Source organism: Oncorhynchus tshawytscha, linkage group LG09 (genome assembly GCF_018296145.1).
Source record: "Oncorhynchus tshawytscha isolate Ot180627B linkage group LG09, Otsh_v2.0, whole genome shotgun sequence".
Lineage (NCBI taxonomy): Eukaryota > Metazoa > Chordata > Actinopteri > Salmoniformes > Salmonidae > Oncorhynchus > Oncorhynchus tshawytscha.
In genome coordinates, this window is record NC_056437.1 from 34,255,205 (window position 1) to 34,282,050 (window position 26,846).

At 40.7% G+C, this 26,846-nt stretch overlaps 1 pseudogene; it reads right to left on the minus strand.

Moving 5' to 3' along the window:
* Positions 1 to 662: 662 nt before the first annotated feature.
* The window catches only part of LOC112257849, a 107,039-nt pseudogene continuing 80,855 nt past the window's right edge, over positions 663 to 26,846 (minus strand).

A 26,846-nucleotide genomic window follows, 5' to 3' on the forward strand; every position in this document is an offset into this window, starting at 1 on the left:
GGCTGGCTGTTCTGTGTACAGTCCTTCTCATACAGAGAGCCCTGTATCACTACTGGGACATCATATAGGCTATATCTGTCCCCAGAAAACAAAACTACTCACTACTGTACTGTGAATTGCCTGCTGTTGTCTTCTCCATTAGAAACAGAAATAGTCAAACAGAGAGCATACCTGCAGATGTTTGAGGAGACTGAACTAATTTCTTATACATCTAGATCCACCCTAGGACTAATTTAGGTGTCTGAACCCATATGAAGGCTGATGAGCCTTCTACAGGATCTATAAAAACATGATGGTAATGTGGAATATTCTAGGAAAGTCCATCATTCAGACATAAATAATCCATAACTGTAACCCAATAGTCATTTTCCGTAAACCATTATCAAACACATTGGTTACTGAACCTCGCACGGCTTACTTGATTTGCAATCTGAAAGTAATATGATGTAAATGTTGAAGGGTGAGAGTCAGTAATGTGATAACCATTAAATGTGAAACATAAGAGGATGAAATGTGAGAGAAAACGAGTCAATGTCCTTCCTGTCCCTCCCAAAGGCTGATATGTGAATATCTCTGTGGAACTCTAGGGTCAGTACTATTGGGTTGTGTGGTCATAGTCACTGCATATCACATGATTTCAAAAATAATGAACAAAACCCAGCGACTTTAATACAGTTCACTTTATTAAAAGAGAAAACAGCTAAAACAGTATATACATACATTGAAAAACAGACACCCACCATTACACAGACATTTACACATAGAAACATAAACACACACACACACACACAGACACCAAAAAAGGGGGCTCCCTTATGGAACAGGACGTTCTGAAACTGCCAAGGAAAACATACTCCCTGAGCCAGCGGGACCATTCCAATGTTATCCAAGGATGTTGCTTTTATAACCAGGAAAAAGTTTCCCCCATATTCCAGAAAAACAAAAGTCATTTCTCAAAAGGTAAGTCATCTTGGCTCTGCGAATTTATGACCACAGAAAGAACATCTAATGGTCAAGCCATGATTTCAGCTTTTTCTACAATTGTAAATACAAACCCTGAAGCAAAAACAAGAAACAGTACCAATAAAATGCAACATTAGACAAAAAAATGCAGCTATTGAGCAATAGTGGAAACTGGAAAGAAGTGTGTGAGAGAAAAGAGGAAAGTGTAAAGGGGACCTACCTGAGGTGAGGACTGTGTGTACCAGAGCAAACACTGGCTGTATGTCACAATAGAATGTTTGCAATAAGGTGTGTGCTTTCTTGATTCTCTGGAAATCAAGGGGACTGAGCTAAACCCCGGAAACACACACCCTTTTAACTGGAAGGCAATGAAACTGGTTAAAAAAATGGAGACACATACACCAATGGGACACATTCACAGCAATAAATGTTCATGTACAGACAGACATAGCAATATGACCACTTTAAACAAAGTCAATAAAGAATACATCGATAGAAGAGTAAATAAACAACAGACTTGGGTCTCAAACATCATTTTACAAACAGAGGGGCTAACAGAGTAACATCAGAACACGCAGCTCAAAATGGGAACTGATGCTTCAGCAATGACAACACCACCAGACGGACAAGGAGAAAACAGGATGCTGGTCAGATGAAAGAGCCCGAAATGTCAGACAGCCTACAGACTGTTGTCGCCTTGCAATGTAACAGCCAACACCAGTCTGATAAGCTATCTGACAGGCCGAGAGTGTGACGGACATGCCTAAGACACACACACGCAACACGAAGAAAGAACAGGAAAAAAATCCTTTCATTACTTACCCTGAGAGAGAGTGGCTGTATTTGAATGGTGTGATTAGCAGAGCTGCAGCAGAGCGGAGGGAGGTAGGCTCTGTGCGTTCAACAGTGCCCCTCTGTTTTGAATCTACTCGACTGATTTGTCTCCTGGCTCCGTCACTGGGGCAGTGCAGCGAGTTCCTAAGAGGGTTCACTCGAGGTAATGCCACAGAAGCGTTTCACTGCACTCGATCTCTCTCTCTGCTTGCTCTCTTTCCCCACCCTGCCTGCCTGCCTGGAGCTCCCAAACCAACATACCAGGGCAACGGAGCAGAAAAAAAAGAAGAAACATTTCACAAGCAATTAAGAAAAAGAGGAATCTTGGATCACGAACCAGCCGACGTTATCCAACGAGCTTAAGATACATAAAAAAGAAACATTGATGGCATAACATCATTTTTTAAGTGCTGCCCTTCCTTTCCTCCTTCCTTCCAGAGTAATGGTGAACATGAGCTTGCAGAGCGTCCAAGCTTACAGGCACTGAAGACAAAGGGAACACTTACCACGAGCTTCAAACCAGGCACAAAATATCTTAGAAACCCCTAAATGATCTTATGAACTAAACAGATACCACCAAACACAACTTGGGATCCGAATGAAAGGCTCAATAAGGAAGAGTAACAAAAGTTGCACACACTGAGATCTAATTCAATCCATCAGTGCATCTGGTTGGTTGAGGAGCCCTGGGTCTGACTCATGTGCTCTCTTATTGGAAGTAGAACAATAACTCCAGACAAAGGGACCAGCAGATTGATTCATGGATAATTTATCATGTCTGAGCCAAAGGTGATCACTCTGGAATTTTAAAGCGTACAAATTACATCAATAGCAGTACGTATGTAGGCCTACAGATACACATCGGGTTCTTTAACTCCCCATTTTGATCGATTGAGATCTATCTACGGCAGATTTGTAGAAGTAGAATTTGGAAAAACTGAGTCATAAGATTATTAACAAGGTATCCATTTAATGTTCATACCTTGTCTTACCATAATGCCACAACAGTTGAAAAAAAAACAACGAAAATAACAACTCCTAATAAATTAACTGGGAAAAAATTATTAGGCCTCGGGGAACTTAAGTAATATATAACCTTAGTCAAATAAAACCCATCCAGCACAAAAAATGTAAATTAAAAAATAAAACCCGTCCAAGCCAAACATAATCCCGTAAATAAAGTGGCTCTATGATAAAACCATTATTTGTAGTACTGGAAGCTGGACCCAAGAATACTTAAGGCCTCGCAGAGCTGCTCACCCACCCACACACAGTCACCGTAGAGCTGCTCAATGAAATGGATGTCCTATCCATACAACACCACACCAAATTGCCAACACCTACCTTATAGTGAACAACCACTCAAGGAAACCAAAAACTATGAGCCATCATCTCTATAAAAAAGCCTGGAAAACAAATAAATTAAGTCCAAGTTCAAGGTAAACGGATAAACTTCATTACCACTACAGAAACAAAGAAAACGGTTACTTCACATGGTGGATGTCCCTCAATCGATAACATGGACACCCATAATTGGTATTATGACGGTTTGTGTCTCATTGGAGATTATTGGTAAAGAGCGAAAAATGAGGAAGAAGCAGAAAGTTTGTGCTGGGGATTATTTGAGCGAGAGCCCAGAATGTATGCTAGGCTAGCTGCTCTCCTCTCAGTGTCGCCTTCACTTGCTTTTGCCCTCATTGTACTTCTGCTGCCTCGCGCTTGGCATAGCTCTGGGCTGTGGAGTTGACGATGGAGCAGACAAAGAAACAAACCATGACCACGATCACCTTCTCAAAGACCCACAACAGCCAGTTCGTCCTACGAGGAACAGAACAGAAATAGAAGGGCGAGACCCTGATTTCTATGGAGTCTACCTCCCTTGTCTCTGGTCCCTGATGCTAAAGTAGAACCTATGTTCTATCTGTGTGGGATGGGATCCGCTCCCACATCCATCCATGTGCAGTACAGAGATCAGTGGTAGTAAAAAGCGAACCCGCCAACCTCCTCCCTCACCCCTAGTGACCCCAACTGGCAGCCTCACTCTCCCAAAGTTAAATGACCTCTTTTCTCCTATAACTGCAGGAGGTTCAAGTTACAAGAAAAAAGGAACATTGTTCTAGAAACAGCCTTAATCTCTCATTGTGCAACTCAGTCTCTCTTTTCCTTTTTTCCTCTCTCGCACTAGCTTCGGAGGAGGGAAAAATATAAAAACGTTTTCAATGAATCACTTTGAGAGAGGGAGACAGCGACCAAGAGCGAGAGACAGAGATAGAAAGGGAAGGAGAGAAAATGAAAAAAGCTTTCAAAGAGATATGGCTCCAGCTACAACTGACTCTTTCTATTCCAGACTGCTTTTTTTGATGGATTGTCATTGGCAGGGCTGGGGGGACCCCGCCCCGGTCTCTGGTCCCATGTCAGCGCTAGCAATGGGTTCAGGCAGGGCACTCTGTGACACGGGGGAGTGACTGACCACTCACACACACCCTTCCATCCACTCAGACTGAGCATGACTCAGCATACATACTGCTAACACTGTTAAGTGATAACAGCGGTAACACTACTACCAGAGCTACAGCGAGACCCTACAGTGGCCCCCTCTCCCTCAGCCCCTCTTAGCCCCCCCTAAGCCTGCCCAGCCACCGTGCACCCAGCGAACCCTCTCCCTGTCACTCTAAACGCTGCCTGAGGCACAGTACTATTACATTACTACTGCTGGACTACGGTATCATCTGCACTGTTGATATTCATCCCACTACTGTTGAAGAAAGACAGTCAGGGAGAGATGGAAGGATGACAAATCGGAGAAAATAAAAGATTGAAAAAAGAGAAGAAAAAAGGGATTGAAAGGAAAGCACATTTGAAATGGAAAATTAATGAGAGAAAGAGTGAGAAAACAAAGAAAAGTGGAAAGAAAAGTGGAGAGAGAATAAAAGAAAACAGCGAGGGAAACACATTCTTCAGAGAAAGGCCCCTCCATGAGGGAGGCGGTGAATAGAGGGAGGTGGTAGAGGACGAGGTACTTACGGCTGGGGTCCCCTCTCCCGTGCATCTTGGCCCTCTGGGCCTGCAAGTACTCCCTGAAGGGCTTCTGTAGAGAGGCGCCCAGCCCTGGGATAGCACTGCCACACAGCCAACAAATTGAGGGAAAAAGAGAGGGAGAGAGGGAGGGGAAAAAAGAGAGAGAGAGGGGAGGGGGCAGAGCACGTCACATCATTGTTACTCACCACCAGGCCAAGGGCAGCAACAAAGGGAGACATGCTGCACTGCCTCCTGTACAGTGTTGCTTCCCCCTCCCTCCCTGCTTCCCTCCTTCCACACAGAGTGTGCGCGCGAGAGAGAGACTGCGGTCTCAAACAGCTCATCCCCACAGACAGGAATTCAGAAAAGACCAAAAAAAATTCAACACTGAAAAGTACAGGATGTACTGAGAGCTACATATCCTACGCACTTTAGCTTGTTTTTTGTTTTTTTGTAAAGAGAGAAAAGAAAAGGGGAAAAAGTTGGCTTGTCCTCTAAATCCACAGACACACACACTGCGGCTCCGGCACCCACACATCCGTGAACCCGTTCAACTCCCCTGCACTGCTCCTCTCCTCTTGGCTGCAGCGAGCGAGTAGAAATGAATGACTTCTCAGAACTCTCACATTTATCACCGGCGGTTCCTGTAAGAACTGGTTTCAGCCAATTAATGAGGAAGTGAGTCGTGCCTGTGTCATCACTGGCTGAGAGAGGGGGAAGGCCCTGCCCTCTACCAGCCATAGGAGGAGAAGGCTCAGTAAGACAGCCCATATTAGGAAAACCCTTTACAAGATTCAGCCACCAACTACAAGCACACTGCCCCACCCACCCCCACCCCAACCCACCCCACCTCACACACACACAAAGAAGAAAGGAAGAGAGAGAGAGAGCGAGAGAGAGAGAGAGAGAGAGAGAGAGAGAGAGAGAGAGAGAGAGAGAGAGAGAGAGAGAGATAGTAAGAGAGAGATAAAGAGAGAGACAATGCTCTGGAACAGAGAATGGCCCATCCCTAGTCAGGAGTTAGTGATTAATCACTGAACAAATACATACTAAAGACCTTCACTTATACTCTTTGGTGGCAGAACACTGTCAATTATATCCCTTTACCACCATTGTTAAAAGCATTCCGACTCCTTCTGTAATGGCGGGGTGGGGGTGGTATGTTCCAAGACACAACTCAAAGCGCAAACCGTATGTTCACAAAAGGCAGGGCATGGTCATATACCAGGACTGATAACTTACTTTGTCTTTCAAACTACAGTAATTCCCTACATGCTGAACACACACACGTCCGTGTGTTCTCTCACATACACACACACGCTCACGCGCACACACACCTTCCCTCTAATTGTGTAAGAAAACAAGTTGTATCAGCTTCAGCGTTTGCATGAGTTTACAAAAGTTACGTTTCTTTTAATCATTAACCAAACACAGAGTTATCGATATCCTCATCAGGAATGGACAGAAAAAAGGCTGCAAATCACAAAGAGAAGCCTAGAGATGGATCATGCTCAACTGACACAATAAAGAACACCTAAAATAAGATTCAAATAAGGATCTAAAGACCAACTGAGGAAGATGAGAGTGGATTAAAGTTTAGTCCCCTACCCCATTCATCCTTCAAATTCTTTAATCCCAAACACCTTTTACACACCTAGAAACCAAACTGCTTCCAAAATGCTAACTAGTACAACAATCCTAGTAATAACGTAACTCAAAGACAAACAAATACATTCCAAAATCAAATGAGATTCAATTTCCAACTGACTAAAAACTAACTGACAAGAACAAAGAGAGAAAGCCAGGGTTTGAGAAATAGCGGGCTCAATTCATGCCCTGTACGATGAGCAATAGTGAGTCATGAACCCGGCGCAAACACTCAACAAGTAGACAGAAACTCAAACCTAACAGTCATAAACATGCTTTTAATAACTTAGGGCTGTATCTGTGTGTCCTCATGTACATACATCTGCCTGTTTTGAGCTTTTGGAACTCTCTCAAACTTTCTAGAACTTTCTACAGACCAATGCTTTGTGAACCTTCTGGACTTAGATGTTTCTTCTAATCTTGCTTTGTTTTATATACCTGTGAGTATTTTAAAAACCTTATTTTGTGCTGTTATTTTCTAAGAAGCTCAGACAGTGATTGTAATGTATTTTTGTTGAAGAGGAATTTAAAAAGTTACATTAAAATCAAATCACATTTTATTGGTTGCATACACATATTTTGCCGATGTTATTGCGGGACGTATAGACATTATGGACAGTATGTGGATAGACAATTTAGTATATCTATCTGTAGTATACATAGTATAGAATAGTATATACAGCAATAGTTGAATAGGATGGCATTGACTAGAACACAGTATATACATATGAAACGAGTAAAACAGTATGTAAACATTGTTAAAGTGACCAGTGATTCAATGTATATGTACAGAGGGCAGCAGCCTCTAAGGTGCAGGGTTGAGGACCAGTGAGAATGTGAGTATGTAGAATCTGGAAAAAGTATGTTTTCTGAAGGCAAGCATTAAAATGCTTGTGATGTAAAACTTTCTTTTTTTTAAACTGTGATGACTGGTCATTGTTGTAGTAGATTTACTCTCTGTAAACCTTTAAATTAAAGGTTTTCTCTTCAATTATTTTTGTCATCACGTCCTGAGTTTGGTGGCTCGTTAATCATAAGAGGGAGAGTGGGAGTAGCCGTATTTAGTTCAAATCCAAATAAAATAGTGTTATTCAGTCAACTTTAAATTCCTGCTATTTGCTCAACAGCTACTGAACGAACCTAGTAACCACCATGTTTGTTGAAATCATGTGGTTTACAATACTAGAACATCAATATATTTACTATTCACCTACAGTGTGGATCTAATAGTGTGAGTGGGTGGAGAAATATACATATATGTGATATTAATGACTAAAGAAATCATTTAAAGCAAACAAGAAAAACCTAGACACTTTTAGAATTAACTAAACAATCAAATACAAAATCAAGATTTCCCTATTAAAGAGAAACATGGCTTTTATCTAGTTTCCGTAATAAGGATATTAAATAGAGAAGTCATAATTGATGTTTATGGATTCTAGCTAAAATAATGTCAATGGTTTCAAAATAACATTTCTCCCTAAAATAACGACAAGCAAACATAATTATAGTCAACTGAACAAAAACGTATCACAAATGTAAACGATAGATTTGAATCAATTCTGTCAATTCTGATGAATAGAACATTCTAAATCTATTCTACATTGAATGCCGCATTCCATTTCTCACATTGAATGAGTTAGGTATATTTTCAGCGAACCATAATAAGGGAGTCAAAATAGAAATCAAATGATGAAATCCGACGGGAGAAAAAACATTGCAATGTCTCCGATGGGAGACAAAACAATTATAATTCGCAGGTTAAAAATATATCAATTTTGAATACCTAAAATACCATCACAATATTCAGTGATAATTTAAACGATTGAAACTTAAGCATTTGATATTCATAAAAAATGTAAAAATCCTCAATCTAATACTTTTTATATCAGACGGGTCATCATTCAGTGACTCACAATATACCAGTGTCTAAATAAATACATCAAACAAAAATAATCAAACTGAAGATAGTTAAATAAAGGTTCAATAAAATACAATAACCTATAGGCCTAAATTCATTATTAAGGCCTATCATATGGGATCAAAAGTTAGCTAAATACTTCTTTTAGACAAATAAATCAAGGTTGTTTTTATGAGAAAACCTAAGGTTAGATTTAATCAATATGCGACACTGAGAGCAAATATATGGTGCCATTGACCAGATAAGGTGGTATGTTTGGACTACAGAGCCCCCGCTAAAGCAGCTTTGTGGACAGAACGTGGGAGCAGACGCCAGCTAGGGCACAGGGTGTGACTTTATGACTTGTATTGTATCACTAACCTAAAATAACAGATCACTTTTGCAGCAAACAATGAGTGGATACTTTAAAAAAAATGGATATACAGCACATGTACTTTTGATCAGATATTTGTAATTACTCTCTTGTTAACGTGATGAAGTGATATAAACTGTGGGATGCATACCGTAGATACATTGAAGGGGTGCCTTTATCAATCAGGTGGTGCATCTTATTTCTCCTCACATTGTGAGCTCACTGCACTATCACAGGTCAGCGGTGGGAACTGAGGACTGACTCAGATACACAAGAGGTAGAGGTATCATCACACACACACTGGAACATACAAAAACACATTCACACACACACACTCTCTCTCCCAGGTTGCCTACTGACTCAACTCCCACACAATGAATCAATGAATGCTTGTTATGACTGAAAAAACCTCAACAACACAAAAAGCACTTCATATTCCAGACGCTGATGGTCAACCGGTCAAATCAACAGTGTTCTGTCTAATGATGGAGGAGACGAGAGGCTGTGACTGAAGCCCTGCCAGCAGACCTGGGGACTACTCCTACATGTCCACATGCTGACAAGTAAGGGGTAGGGCCTAGGCCCCGCTTAGATGAATGGAAATGATTAGCACATAATGCATCATGATATAGATGTCTGCCTGTATGAAACAAGTAGTGCCAAATCAGATAGCCGCTGTCAGTGTTTTGAGTGCCCAGTCTAGCTGAGAAAAAGGTCTGTCTGCCTACTCACGGCTAAGTCACAACAAGGAGGAAAGCAGCTCATTGATAAATTGCCAGGGAGGTGTGAATTGCTCAAGTGCTGAACCATGTTCTTAAGATCTCACAAGGATATAGATGGGGGGTTTTGGAGGGAAATCAGACTGGCTTCCTTCCTCAAACCACCACCACCACCACATCCTCCTCTTACATAGAGGACAAAACATGTAAGGGTTAATTTGTGACCATCATTAACATTCCGATTTGTTATGTGCTATTATTTCCTGCTGCCGTTACAGAGAGGAAGAAAAAAACTTTTTTTCTCATTATTTTTTTTTCATTTCCTTGAGACCAAATTCCACAGAACATGAGTCAGAGGTAACCTATGACCCCTGGCCTCTTCTGAAGCTGCCCTACACACACACACACACATACACACACATACACACACACACAGCTCAGGTTGCCACCTCTGAGGAGGGAGAGGGGCACACACACACACTTTCTCTCGCTCTCTTACACACAGAGATATGCACACAAAGACATGTTGTCTCTTCCTTCTTGCTCTTTGTGCTGTTGACTGTGCCCAATAATATTTGTACCATGTTTTGTGCTGCTACCATGTTGTTGTTATGTTGTGTTGCTACCATGCTATGTTGTTGTCTTAGGTATATCTTTTTGTAGTGTTGTCTCTCTTGTTGTGATGTGTGTTCTGTACTATATTTATATTGTATACATTATTTTAAAATCCCAGCCCCCGTCCCTGCAGGAGACCTTTTGCCAGGCCGTCATTGTAAATAAGAATTTGTTCTTAACTGACTTGCCTAGTTAAATAAAGGTTAAATAAAAAAAATGTATAAAAAATACACACAAGCACAAAATCTCTCACACTTTTTCACTCTCAAACAAGCACACATGAACACTAGTGGCGTGATCATACACAGCTATACACACACCTCCAACTCATAGGCAGGACATGACAGCTAGTTCAGGTAGCTAACCTCTGGCCAGATCCAACTAGTTACAACATACCAACAAAGAGCTTGTACAACATAAGACCATCAGAACCCAAGTTCACATCAAACATAAGACTTCTGCCAGTATAACCAGATAGGCCTACATCCAGAAACTCAGGCTTGGTGTTAATGGCATTGTGTCTGTCTGACCTGAGAAACTGAAACCTGCTAGTCTTTGTCACACCTCTGAATATCAATGATTAAACCATTCACATAAAAGGTGCCCATCTAATTTGACTTATGGGCCAATTAAAGTTTTTCAATGTAAAGTTTCAAATAACTTATTCAGACAGTTAATTTGTTTTGTTCACACTGTAATACAAACAGTAGAATTGCTGTTATGTGGTCAAATAAAATACTGTTAATGATAGTAGAAGTAATATGTTCGTTGAATTACAGTGAAAGATACAGTGGGAAAAAAACAGAGCGTGTGTGTAGGGAGTGTGTGTCCCTCTGATTCCATGTCTCACTCTGTCAGCCGGATCTGGTCCAGTTGAATCAGGCTCTTTCCCAATGACTTCATCACTGAGGCATGGAGCCCGCTCCTGGATGGAGATCCCCCTAGTACTACCCAGCCAGGGTGTTTATCACATCCCTGCCTGCTCCCCAGCCATCTGTGACGCGCACGCACACACACACACACACACACACACACACACACACACACACACACACACACACACACACACACACACACACACACACACACACACACACACACACACACACACACACACACACACACACACACACACACACACACACACACACTCACAGACATACACTCAAACACGTTCACAAAAAGGAGGGAGTCTTAAACAAAGAAGAAAGAAGGGAGGGAGGGAAGAAGGGATGAGATAATTTCTTTTTTGGAAATGACTTATCAGCATGGGTCTGCCGGGAGGGACAGTCAGCTAAACACACTGCCTGCCCCCTGGGGGGCCCACTGCCGAGAAACAAAGAGCACCAATTATATATAGCACTCTGTTATTCCTGTCACCTGCCATGCATGTAGTCCTATAAAACAGTCCCCAACAATCCCCTGGGTCTTAGCCTGTGAGTGGCTGAGGAGGTGTGATGAGGTGAGAGGTCTGTCTCACTCAGTGACTGTGCTGCTGGCCTTTCCAGACGCAGGGTGTGGGGAGTGGAAGGGTTGACTGTGTCACAGGCGGATGGAGACAGCCAGGACTAGCCAGGCCAGGCTGCCCAACATAAGGTGTTGGGACCCAGGGGAGGCCAGGAGGAAGGGGGGAGAGCGGGAGGGGAGCAGTGGATCTGGGAGGAAGCTAGAACCAGAGTCCAGTCATTCTTCATCCTGTGGTGCCCGGCCTATCCCATTGATCGATGCCCACACTACTAACCTAGAGATCACCAATGCTTTATGTATTGTGGCAAACTCACCACACCATTTCAGTATCACTGTCAGCAAACCAATTATGTAAGTAGCAAATCTATGACAGAACAAAGCTGAATATGTGGGGCTTATACAGTATCCTGTGAATAATGGGTGACTGTACGTGCGGCTTCTATAATGTTCACCTTGTTGATTGTCTGCTTTGACAACACCCAGGTCACCACATAGGTTACTATGGAGCTGGAGAAAACCACAAGCAGCAAGACAGTCTTCAGCTGTGAAATACTGTACAGTATGTTCTACTTTAAGTTTCAAGATTTATGTCACATGCACAAGTACAGTGAAATGCCTTTCTTGCAGACTGCAACAATGCAGTAATCAATATAAATGAGTACATGCACAGTAATAATTTGGTATTAAACTGATTACTGCAGTAGGTAGATTATATAATGGGCATGTAAACGCCTTACTATGGTTATTTTCATCGGTGTAAGTTCAAAATCGAAGTAAGCATTACACCGATTAAAACACCTGTTTTTCTGACCAATCTTTAAAATGATTAGGACATGTAAACACCTTAAACGACATTCCAGTGGTGTACTTGATAAAAGTTCAATCAAATAAACACATTTGATCTGGGCATGTGCAGCAGCAGCCAAGCAAGCCTCCCTCTTTAGTGCGAGTGAAGTGAGTTCGGGAAACAACTGAATGTACGTGTCTTAGAAGTCGTTTTCACATACAACCTTTATGTTCCAACTCAGAATCAAATACGCTTCCCCAAAATGGACGCTGTGGTAGAACGTTTGTTTTGATTGGCGATTTTCAGAATTTATCAGAGCGGCATGAAGTAGCCTCATTTCAGATGTGTCCATGTAAAAAGGATTATTAGGGAAATCACTCTTCTTGCAAAACATGTAAATGTTTTAATCAAATTATTATACTAATCTGACTATCCACAATTATCACGTTATTGTGTGCATGTAACCATACTCAATGTAGCACTAAGAATAACATAAGGTAGAACAAAAACACACAAGAAATAAAAAAATAAGAACACAAGAAAGTAAGAAGCTTTATACAGAGTCAGTTCCAATACCATTAACTATGTGCAGGGATACTGGAGTGATAGATGTAGATACATGTATGTATACGGGTAAGGTGACTAGGCATCAGGATATATGATAAACAGAGTAGCAGCAGAGTAAATGATGATTGTGTGTATGTGTGTGCATGTGTAGCCATTATGTTAGCTATTTAGCAGTCTAATGGCTTGGGGATATAAACTATTAGAGGCTGTCGGTGTCAGACTTGATACACCGGCACCACTTGCCATAAGGAAGCAGGGAGAGCAGTCTAATGGCTTGGGTGGCTGGAGTCTTTAACAATTTTCCAGCCTTTCCATTCACACCGCCTAATATCAAATCAAATTCTGGATGGCAGGGAGCTCGGCCCCAGTGAAGTACTGGGCTGTCCGCACCTCCCTCTGTAGCGCCATGCGATCGAGGTGCTGTTGCCATACCAAGCAGTGATGCAGTCAGTCAAGATGCTCTCAAAGGTGCAGATGTAGAACTTTTTGAGGATTTGAGGGACCCAACCTTTTCAACTGCAGCCCCATCGATGTGGATGGGGGTGTGTGCCCCCCCTCTCCCTCCCCTGTAGTGCTTACATTACATCACTAAAAATAACACAATAACAAGTGACAACATTTTGTGCACAGTAATAGTTAGTTTCAGGTTTGAGGCTAGGGCTAGGTTGTGCATACACGTTGGGCAGGATGTGTGTCTGTCTAACATACAGACAGCCAGTGAAAGTGCTGTTCAAGACCTACTTCCTCCTAACGCCACAACAATACAGTTTTAGCTATTTTCACTACAAAATAGCTTTTTTTATTGCTAGTACAAGTGCTTTACAACCACTGCTATTACCTCAGGCGAAAAGGTATTTATGGTCAATCAAACAAAACCAGAAAACATTGAAAAACAGTGACTACATTTAGATTCTCAATATAAATAAACAAAACATAAAACATTTAAAACCATTAGTTGATGACTAATGGGAAAAATGACTAAACATGCAAAGAATGATCAATAATTACTAAATAACATGCAAGTACAATCAAGTAACAGATTCTTCCATTCATTTGTCAAAAAAATAAGAAAAATCTAATCTAATCAAATTGAACACCGATGTCTGCCTCAAGGTGTTTAATATGTATAAGAGAGCCAATAGTTGTTATTTAGTCTAGGCGCTTTGTATGGGGAAATTACCCGTTGGGAACAACAGGTAGTAAATGTAAAACAGTTTTACGGTACGTTTTTATAAATAACCCCTATTTACACACAACCCCCTACTAAAACACATCCTTTGACTCATTAGCTTGGCTGCCATTGTTCTGAATGGGCATTTTTACAATTGCTTTGTTTGTGTTAATGTTGAATGAGTGGCCTTAGTTGGAGCTGTGCCCTGCCCTGCTTTGTGTTCTTATAAACGGACAGGCAGAGCCGTAAAAGCAGGCCTGTGACTCAGGACTCAGGAGGATCAGAGTTGGACTGGACTGTTCTTTGATGACTGGTCTTCAGGCTCTGGGGAGAAGTGCTGAAGTCAGCATCATACAGACTTGAGCATCATAACAGACCACAGTCTGATGCTACATTATACAAAACACTCATGATGCTGACTAAGATCAGACAGGAATTGTGCTGTTATATCAAGGCATACAACATAATTGTTGTTTGTGGCTGAATTCATCAACAAGGCTAAAATCATCACAGAATAAAACAAACTGATTCATAAATAGATGAGTAGCTCCACAGCTTGGACATGAACATATGAAGCCAAGTTTTGATGGCCGGGTGAGTTGTCTAGGCCTAACAGGGAACAGGAGACGAAAACAAATGAATCAGGGATGAATATAGCAGGAAGTAGCATGTCGTGCGAAGAGATCACACCAAACCGAAGGGCCCGACACACGACACCGGACCCAGAGTATTAATCTGACCCCCTACTTCACCCCCATCTCCCCCACTCTTATTCATCTGTACCATAAAATAAACACAGAGAACAGAACCCTGTGTACCAGTGGCCCTTCAGAGGCCCTCAATGTGCTACACAGTGCTTTCAGAAAGTATCCCCATCTCTTGACTTTTATCACATTTTGCTGTGTTATAGCCTGAATTTAAAATGTTAGACTGAATTTAAAAAAGAAGCTTATTATGCATGATGGTTGAACCAAAAGATTACATGTAACAAAATTGTTATGAAATTGGAAACTATTAAATATATATGTGAAATTAAATTCAACAATAATGTATGTTGATGCTAATATTATGTACAATATCTAATTATGTTTCCATATGATAACAATAGCCTAATATATGTATATGCTGACACTATTGTCTTTTATTAACAGTTTCACTTAATCAATCTAATAATTATGTACACACCCCTCACTATTGTCATTGTCACTATTGCTTCTCTACATAACCTGATTCAAGCATTCATGACATTACCCTGAAGAAGGCACAGTGATGCCAAAACAGTGTTTTACCCATTATATTATTGGGAGTTTTTTATATATATATATATATATATATATATATATATATATATATATATATATATATATATATATATATATATATATATATATATATATATATATATAGAGAGAGAGAGAGAGAGAGAGAGAGAGAGAGAGAGAGAGAGAGAGAGAGAGAGAGAGAGAGAGAGTGTGTTTGACTCTCTTTATTTAATTTTATAGCATGCAGTTCATTCGCCATTAGTTTTCTCTGGATGTGTGCCAGCTCATGCTAAAAATAAATGTAAAAAAACAGACATTGAATATCCATTTGACCATGGTGAAGTTATTAATTACACTTTGGATGGTGTATCAATACACCCATTCACTAGAAAAATACAGGCGTCCTTCCTAACTCCGTTGCCGGAGAGAATGAAGCAAATCCAATACAACATTATGGAGTAGCACTCTCCATATTTTCAAGCATAGCGGTGGCTGCATAATGTTATGGGTTGCTTGTAATCATTAAGGACTGGGGAGTTTTTCAGGATAAAAAATGAATGGAATGGAGCTAAGCACAAACCTGGTTCAGTCTGCTTTCCACCAGACACTGGGACACCTAAACCATAAGGACAAACACACTGGAGTTGCTTACCAGGACGACATTAAAATGTTCCCGAGTGGCCTAGTTAAAGTTTTTAAATTAAACAGGCTTAAAAATCTATGGCAATACTTAAAAATGGCTTTCTAGAAATGCTCTACAACCAACTTAACAGAGCTTGAAGAATTTTCAGGTGTGCAAGTCTCTTAGAGACTTCCCCAGAAAGGCTCGCCTCTGTAATTGTCGCGAAAGGTGATTCTAACATGTATTGACTCATGGATGTGAATACTTATGTAAATGAGATATTTCTGTATCTAATTAACAATAAATGTACAAGGATTTAAAAATAAAAAAATCTCACTTATTAGGGGGTATTGTGCTTAGATGGGTGAGAAAAAAGAAAGAATATTTAATACATTTTGAATTGTAACAACAAAATTTGGAGTAAGTCAAGGGGTTTGAAAACTTTCTTAAGACACTGTACGTATCACCTGTAACATATTTCCTACTGACCTCTAGCCATGTCGCTCTCACAATAGAGGTTTTCTAGCCGCGAAGGTCTTTGCAGGTTAAACACAAATTAAATAAATAAAAAATATCACCTAATAACTTCCACTTAATAAGTCATATTATTTTCTGAGGTCCGATTGAGAGAAATCTGTCATTTGAGGAGAGCCAAGACACGTAATCATAATGAGAGGAGATGAGAAAACGGGCTCCCCGCTATGACTTGCATTAAACTTAACGACGCCGTTATAAAAACTGTCACCGCCAATCTGGCCCGCCATCCCTCACTCCCTCTCTCATGTCCTCCTAAATGAGGGATCTGCCTGTGTTTCTCCTAGAGAGAGCTGGCCTGGCCGGCCATTGGCTTGATCAATGCCATCTTTGTGAGGGCTTTCTTAGGTGACCCGTCCTTCCCAGCCTTCATTCTCAGTAGCCAGTGACTAACAACTAACAACGTAAGGGGGAAAATCCTGTGGTCTGCCCTGTCGGCCCTCCCCCCACCACCCAGCCCTATCCAAAACCCTCAAACAACCCCCACCCTCCCTGCAGAATGCATTAATAGGAAGAATTTGCTCATATTTCTTAAAGAGGCTCTGGCTATTTATAGGACCAGTGAGGTGCATTCCGTGATGTAATCTATTAACCCTGGAATAAACATGAAGGGGTTTCACTCAAAGCCATTCATTTAACTTTGATTTGATTTTGGCCTCGCAAATAGAGTCTTGTGAGAGGTGAGTAGTCATCATGAGAATCAAATTGAACCTAAATGTAACTCATCACCTAGGCCTAAAACGCACCTTCATTTGGAACAATTACTTACTATCTGGTCAAATTCTGATTGAATTAGTGAGGAAATGTGGATAATTCTCTGTCAGATCTTTATAACTTGTCAGTTACTGATACCAACACAATTAGCCCAGGCACATCTCTCTCTCTCTGGAACCTCCGAGCACTCCCTCTGGGCAGGGCTCACAGGGCTAAGCCTACTGTGTATTGTTAGTTGGTCTCGGGGGCAGGAAAGGCCATCTGCATGGGCATTGTGCTGATAATGTGCTCCACACTGAGCGATGGACTCACATGGAAATAAGTGCTTTCTCATGGAGAGGACCCCTGTTCACCCTTCTCCATCACGCTGACATTCACAGGGAGACCCCAGTCAGCCTGGATTTTCACCACAGCACCCCCAGCATATCAATGGACCTCTCACCAGTAGTCCCCTCCATTGACACCCAATCTGAAGGATTACCGAATTACAATACACTACATGTTACGGTGGCTGATTGACCGTGGTAATTCGATGGGCTTCAATCAAGGTGAATGATTATCAACCAGGGAATTCCTCTGCTGCTTTCAAGATAAACACAAATGTAAGTAAAGTATTGCTACAGTAAGTGTGTAAGTGTTACAAAACACACACGCACAGCTAACATGGACCAATGGTTCCCAAATGTTGTTTTATTTTTGCTGTGAAGGTGAACCACGTAAGCTTTCTCAAGCCACCGAGGAGGAGGACGTAGCCACAACGACTCAAACCTTTTAGAAATCCCTGGCCTAGACCAGCCACGCTGTAGTCCACCAGACACTGAATCGGCACCTGAAACCCGACAATAAAATCATCAAGAACCTTTTCATTCCCACATGTGATCTGGCTGTTGTGTTGAACATCTCGCATAATCCGCCCATCTCACCACCACCCTAGTCTAAACAGCCTAAACACACATCCCTACTAGAGACATCAACCATCCCTCAGGCTGGGGCTAGGGGTGAAATTAATATGGAATCACTGAGCTCTCATTACTGACGCTTATCTACCATGTTTAACTCAGGAAAACAACAAATCTACCCAGTTCTAGTAAGGAACTTACAATGATGTGTGTGTGTTTCCTCCAATTGGTCTCTGGAATCCCAACCACACTGACTGGTCTCTTATCAGAGATAGGAGAGGGAAGTAAAGGGGGAATGTAACAAAAAAAACATGCTGGCTATCTGATTACACCACAAGAGTCATCATTGAGACTTGGGGAGGGGGGGTGTTATGATGAGTCTGGTGTGCCATGCAGCTGTGGGACATCAGTTCACACAGGAAGTAGCATGATCTATCCACTGTGATTTGTTTATGAATGGTTTGGCAACAATAAACACGGATAGGATGTGATGAAAGCTTCTGTATTTATGGTTGTGTAATGCTGGCATTACACAACCATAATGCCAGCGTCTATTTATGATTAGAATGTTTTATAGATTTGTTTTATTTTACCCTTATTTTACCAAGTAAGTTGGTAAAACATTCTAATTTACAGCAACGACCTGGAGAATAGTTACAGGGGGGTGGATGAATGAATGAGCCAATTGGAAGCTGGGGATGATTAGGTGGCAGATTAAAAAATTGCCAGGACACCGGGGTTAACACCCCTACTCTCACAATAAGCGCAATGGGATCTTTAGTGACCACACAAGGTCAGAATACCCGTTAAACATCCCATCCGAAAGTCGGCATCCTACACAGGGCAATGTCCCCAATCAATGCCCTGGAGCATTGGGATATTTATTTTTGACCAGAGGAAAGAGTGCGTCCTACTGGCACACCAATACCACTTAAATCAGAAGAGTTCAATCAGAAGCTAAATGAAACGAGAGGGGCACATTCTGATCAAACATGACAACCATGAAAGGAAAAGTACTCTCTTTTGATGAAGAGGCATCATAAGTCATCAAATATAATATATGGGTAGCTACATGTCTTATCAGGACCACCACATCATATCAAACCTTTCTATTATTGTTTAACAATCCATCAGAAAATCATTGAGATGTGTTGTATTACTACATACATTACTTGCAGATGTATGGAGCAAGTACATCTCCTTTCAATTGTGTTTCAATTTTGAAATCTAAACAGAATTTACCCACATATACTTTTCTGTTTTTAATCATTCAGAATATTGTTTAGGTATATGTTTTCAAAATGACCCAAATGATCGATGGGAATAGATTTTGTTGGCGAGAAGTGATCTCTCATTAAACGTCATGCTATGACATGTGAGAGGCCAATTTACAGCGTATATAATGGTTATTTTTAAGTTGTGTGCCAGAGGTTCCTTCCCCGGCCTATTATTTAGCAGATGTTCAGATGGACTCAAATCAAAAGGGCACATCCTCAAATCTCCTGGGCCAAACTATCTGTCTGAGCCACACAGATTAGGCTGTTTAATGCCAAAAAAGATTTTTATGAAATCTTTCTGATACATTCACATGTGAACAACAGCCAATGGGCTGAGCAATAGAGAAATTCGTCTTTACAAGTTGAGAATAGTCCAACAACATGTGTTGAAACATTTGCTTCTAACAGCTCTTTGCCAGTACTTTAATTTTCCTTCATGTTTCTCTATGTGAGGTTAAAAGGGCATTGACCTATATGTATCTTTGCAGTTACGATAAATGGCTAACCTGACTGAATAATAAGAAGAGGGAAATGAATACCTTCATATCATGTCAGAGGGAAATCACCACAAGTCCAAAGGTCGCTTCATTCACAATAACCGAATAAGGAATTACATGACTTAATGCTTTCACTCCTCTTTCCTTCTGAGGCAAACATGGTGGTCAGCTTCTTGAAATTCAATTGTACACAATGGTGATGAAAAAAAACAATATAAAACGATGAGGGAACTGAGGAACAGTGAGCAAGAGAGTAAATATGGCTAAATCGTTAAACTATAACATCGTTAAACTTCCAATACAAATATGGCTTTGATTTATTTCAGAATGTTCAATGAAAAAATAGGAGAATTTCAAATCTATAAACTAGATCAATTTGATTTAATAAAACTTTAGAAGTCAGTTAACTGTTATTTCAACCCACTTAAAAGCTCTAACATATACTGTAAAAAATAAATACAATTAAAAATAAGATTTGTAAGCACAGCATTTGTAATGATGCAATACAGTCATTATTGTTTGTTTGTGTAAAAAAGAAACAATGGGTTAAAAATGTACAGAAACTGTATATCTGTCTGAAGACTATAAAATATGAATACTATAGGTTAAAAAACATGTCACAATGTTAACAGTCAAGTTAGGACCCTTGTACTATATAATAACTGGCTGTACAGGAAAACCGTTGGGGCCTGGAAGAACCGTTTCCTCATCAATTACTAAGAGACACAGGGGGTCTGTTTTCATGAACTGTGCATAGATAAATGTTAGAAACTGTTGTGATACACCCATAGCGAAAGCAGAGATATCAGCAGACACAGTGCCTTCAGAAGGTATTCACAGACCTTGACTTTTTCCACATTATGTTGTGTTACAGCCTGATTTTAAAATGGATTAAATTAAGATTTTGTGTCACTGTCCTACATATAATACTCTAGAATGTCAACGTGGACTTGTGTTTTTAGAAATGTTTAAAAGTTTATAAAAATGAAAAGCTAAAATGGCTCGAGTCAAATTCCCCGTTCCGCTGGAGAATAACCTAAAACACAAGACCAAATCAACACTTGAGTTGCTTACCAAGAAGACCGTGAATATTCCTGAGTGGCTTAAATCGGCCTGAAAATCTATGTCAAGACTTGAAAATGGCTGTCTAGCAATGATATACAACACACTTGACAGAGCTTGAAGAATTGTAAGAAGAATAATGTGTAAATGTCATACATTCCAGGTGTGCAAATTACTTAGAGACTTACCAAGAAAGACTCACAGCTGCAATCGCTGCCAAAGGTGACTCTAACATGTATTGACTCAGGAGTATGAATACTTACGTATATGAGGTATTTCTGTATTTCATTTGCAATCATTTTGCAAATATTTATAAAAACATGTTTTCACTGTGTCATTATGAGATATTTTGTGTAGATGGGTGAGAAAAAAAATCGATTTAAGCAATTTTGAATTCAGGCAGTAACACAACAAATTGTGGAATAAGTCAAGGTGTACGAATACTTTTTTGAAGACACTGTACCATCTTCTATTCCTGTGTCTAAACATCACTAAAACCTACAAAATGGTTTTATATGTTTTAAGATTGTTCTACAGACAACACTGTTATATGAGTTTGTAACAACTATTTCTACCATATTGCTACAGTCCACAGCAGCACAGCAGCACTGCTGACTGCAACCAACAGACATGAGAAAAGCTGTATGACTGAAAGAATGTTATTTAATACATATAAAAAGCTATGTTAAAAAGAATCCAAGGAATTGATTTAGCATTGATTAGCAATGACACACAGGAAATGTTACAATATTAAATCAATACTGAGTGTTAACTGCAACACTGCTCCCAGTGTCTGTACGGGTCCACACTTTCCTGTGTTAAATAAATCAAGTTTTTTGTTTTATTTTTCTTTATTATTTTCCTCTAACCCTACCACCCCTTCCCTTAATTGGAGTAAACTAATGAACAACAACACTTAGGCTTCTACTTCCAACTTAAACATACTATATACATTTTACGGATACAATCTATTTTACAATAGTTATCTTTTGTTTGTTTTCACTCCTATCCTACCGCTACCCTAAACCCCTCCCATCTATTTCTGAAAACCATCCATATTTTCTATTTGCCATATGTTTTTAACTGTGCTGTTTCACAAAAGTTCTGAATCTACATTAAAAAATTTCCCAGGTTGCCTTGGGATTCGAGTGAATTGTAGAGTTACCACTCATGACTGTATTTGTTAGTGACAGAGATATGATCGTTGTGGTCTTCACCCAGTGAGAACCTTAAAATTGTATTATTCATGACAATACAATACTTATTTTGAGCCTAGTTTTAGCCTAAAACAGTGGCCTGAAACTAATGGTTTTACAGGCCACATTGGGCCTGCAAGTCACAGTATGTTGGCTTGCAAAGTGATGTGTAAATCCTATTGGAATCCAGCCAGAGTGGAGATATCCAACATTTGGCATTTGTATTCACCCGCAACCTGCATTCAGAATGACTGCCATGGTTGTGAAGACTAAGATATGAGACTACCTAAAGCATCTAAACTGGATCAACCATTTCAGTAAAGGGTGCAATAAATCTAAGTTAAAGATTGGATTATTTTAGAAACATTTACATTACTTATATTTCAGTAACATAAGATGAATTAATCAAACATTCTAAAAATCAACCTGCAACAGAGCATGCTGGGAAATATGATTATGATGGGCATGGTTTTGATTCAGCACTGGTTATTAACACCAACACTGGGTTATTTTACACCACTGAGTTCTACAGAGTTAATTTAACTCCTGAATCAACACTAGAAAATCTACATGAAATGATACTGGCCAATTTGCTGTGCATAAAAAAAGGTAAAAAAGGAAAAAGTAACACTGGTCAACACGACAATAAACAGGCAAAAACAGACAATGAATGGGTTAACACTGAAGATGTGGACAAGCACCTAAAGGATTAACTAAAAGTGGCAATGGGCATGGGTTGGTAATTAAAGAGTTAATACTTAAGGGTTAAAAGTGAAGGTGTGGTCAGTCCGGTAAAGGGTTAATAATAGTGAAGGTGTGTGACGTGGATATGTCACAGAGCCATCACAGGATGACAGTTTCTGTGAGAAAGCATGACTATCAGGCAATTGTCAAGGTGGATGGGCTTCAGTCAGGAAGGAAGTTGACGGTTAACAGGTTATAAAAAGGAGAGTTTGTGACTCATAGTAAAACTTGCCAATCACCTCTGATAGCTCACTCACTTCTGTATCTCAATGACTAGGGCCTGAAACCAACTCTATCTACCCATCATTACACACACACACACCGCACTGACAGCTATAAAATGTTCATAAGATTTATATGATAGTTAAATGAATAGCCTATATTCAAATAAATTCATTTGAAAAGCATGTAAACAGAAACGCTGAACACCCTCATGAATGATAAAACTCTATGAACCCTTGTAATGACCAATCGACTTTAACCAAATTCTGCTGTTTTTCAAAACCTCAATTTGTGATTAATCTGTCAACAAATTGGAGAAAAAAGACAGATTTTTATTCAAACCAGCACTAAAGAGTATGTATTCATGAAACAAAGAAAAGAGCAGTAAAAACAACTGCTGATAAAGGATGTGAGCTGATGCAATCTCAAAGTCTGATTTCAGCACAGCAGTGTGTGTGTGTGTGTGTGTGTGTGTGTGTGTGTGTGTGTGTGTGTGTGTGTGTGTGCGTGCATGCGTGCGATGTCTCAGGTGCCAATTTGACACCATGTTAGGTATACACAGCAAGGGCCACTCCCCCAACTGGCAGGTGTACAGACCAAGGGTAGTTTCCTGCTACACACCCTGGTCCTGCTACACACCTCGACAAGGGCACCAACCCTCCAAGGCCTAAGCCTGCTTCCTCATATCTGTGCCCAGCAGGCAGCCCTCCATACAGGGCAGGGTTATATAACCTTTTCACAGTATTGTGCTGACCCGAATCGTACTGTGCTGGCTCTGATACATTTTTTTGTACATAGTTTTCTTCCATCACGTTTATGGTAGATGCATAACTTGGCACGGCACATCTCAGCTCAGTAATGTGAAGTGAGTATTGGTGTGAGAGGCAGGCAGCATAGGTGGGTGGGTGGGTGTGAAGGTTCTATTAGCAGGAGGCTTGGGAAGGCCAGACCACAGGGCTGGTGACAGTGACGTCTAACTTGAGATCAGATCAGTCTGGGAGGGTGACACCAAGCTGCCAGTGGTGGGCAACAGACGGAAAAAGTACACAGTTGTTGCTCCACTCATTACGGCATGTGTGAAATGTCTTTATACGCCGATATCAACCGACCCCATTTCCACTGGAGTGTCATATGACACCAAATGAAGAGCAGAGCACAGACAGTCAGTCAGTCTAAGGTCACCATGGAAAAGCGAGAGAGACAGCAGTGACACACTGTATCACGATTTTAAACTTGATTTCAACCAGACCGTAGGCCAGAGACGGTTCATCCTAACCTGAGAAACAGTCTTACATACTCATACCCATCCACACCATGTTAGAGCATGGCCATCAGTTAGCATCCAGACTATGGAAGATATTGAGGGGACAAAAGATAAATCTTACCAGAGCGGCACAAATACATTTTCTACTGTTTAATCACCACACCCTTCAAGGGTCTGTCAAAACACTTGGGAAATAAAGTGTATTCCATGAAACACTGCATCTTCCAAAAATCCCCTTGTTAAATTCATGCTAACATTTTGGTCAGTGACCTGCTTTTCAGTCAGAACGAAATTAGAGCGGGTTTTCCTAAAAGGGGCACGAACGACCTCAAAATGCCACACTTGAACTTCTCTCAACCGTCATGTTCCAAATGAACGTATTCATGTGTGATACTACCCCCCCTCATTGCCCCCCTGCCTTCCCCATGACACACAGACACAAGCACGCACGCAAGCCTGCACACATACACACACAAACACACTTTCGCACAGACACACACATTTCCATTTCTTCAGAGGAGGCCCAATATTACTCAATGGCTAGGTTACTTACCCAATCAGAGACCCCATCTGCTCCACTATGTGCCTGCTGAAGGTTATGATCACAAACAGTTTCTGTGACAAAGAAAGAGAGAGACAGTCAGTCAGTAGACCATGAGGTCATGGGGGGTAAATACAGGCCCGGCCGGGGCAGTACACTCATTTTTTTTATCATTAATACTCCCTATATTGGATTCCCTGTAGTCAACCAACACCACACTTGGTGACTGACAAAACCAGCCATGATGTGGCCCTTTGTCATCAAGGCCAGAAACAAAAGTCTGAGCCCCTATGACACATAAATGCACTCAAGTCAGGGAAATTACTGTACACAGATAGGCAGGGTGAGGGAGGGTTTGGGGCTACTGTTGATACATAGAGAACACACACATTAAAACATACTATGGTATAAATACTATATATATGGTATAAATACTATAGTATTCACTTTGGTGTTTTTTCAGACATAACTGTGGTATAATGTAGTATTTACAGTTTACTATAGTTTAAATAATGTAGTAAAAAATATGTAGTATATACTGTACTAAAGTAATTACTGTAGCGTTTTTTTTACTGTAGTATAATAGGCAATTTGGTTAACGATGATGCTGAGTCTCAGATTTTTCACTTTAAAATGTCAAACAAAAAACAATTATTGCAACGTTATACAAACAGCACAAACTGTCATTGTTACCAAACTTTGCATCTGCACTGACATTTTTCAAAGTAGTCCTTTTTTTTTAAACTTTGCAATTACTAATTTTTGTTTGACATACATTTTAAAGTGAAAAATCTTTTACTGTGAAATTTCCCATATACTATAGTAATTACTGTAGTGTTTTTTGGAATGTAGTATACTATTGTATTTACTGTAGTGATTTGCGGACTGAGGTATAACTGTAGTATTTACATTATTTTGTCTTTTCCTTTTTTAAAATGTTTTACTTTGACCCCTTTTTCTCCCCAATTTTGTGATATCCAATTGGTAGTTACAGTCCTGTCCCATCGCTGCAACTCTCCTACGGACTCAGGAGAGTCGAAGGTCGAGAGCCATGCGTCCTCTGAAACACGACCCTGCCAAGCCGCACAGCTTCTTGACACACTGCTTGCTTAACCAATGTGTTCGGAAGAAACACCATCCAGCTGGAGACCAGCGTTAGCTTGCAGGTGCCCGGTCCACCACATGGAGTTGCTAGAGCGAGGTGGGACAAGAAAATCCTGGCCGGCCATACCCTCCCCTCACCCGGACAACGATGGGCCAATTGTGCATCGCCCCATGGGTCTACCGGTCATGGCCGGCTGTGACACAGCCTGGGATCGAACCCGGGTCTGTAGTGATGCCTCAAGCACTGCGATGCAGTGCCTTAGCGCACACACACAATCCATGTCTCAATTGTCTCAAGGCTTAAAAATACTTCTTTAACCTGTCTCCTCCCCTTCATCTACACAGATTGAAGTGGATTTAACAAGTGACATCAATAAGGAATCATAGCTTTCACCTGGATTCATCTGGTCAGTCTGTCATGGAAAGAGCAGGTGTTCTTAATGTTTTGTATACTAAGTGTATGATCTATATTTGGCATGTAGGTTTCTCACTTATGGGTGCAACCAATTGGAACATGGGGGAGGGGAATGGGCAGTGTATAGTGTTTTTGAGGACATTACTGTAGTATTTACTGCAGTGTTTTCTTGTGGATATTACTGTGGTATTACTATAGTATTATTTTCATGTAGGGAGTTGAAGAGGGGGATGTGAGGAGGGGGATAAGGATGAGCAAGGCTATTGAGGGGATGGAGTGATTAGGAGGAGATGTGTCACTCCTCTCAGACAGCAGTTCTTAACAGTAAAAGTGAAGTTTTGGGGATTTTGTGTTCCTGTCCAGAATGACTCCTGCTTACTCATTGCTGGACAAAGAAGACATGGGGTCTCAATAAGGCTCTGTTTACCATTC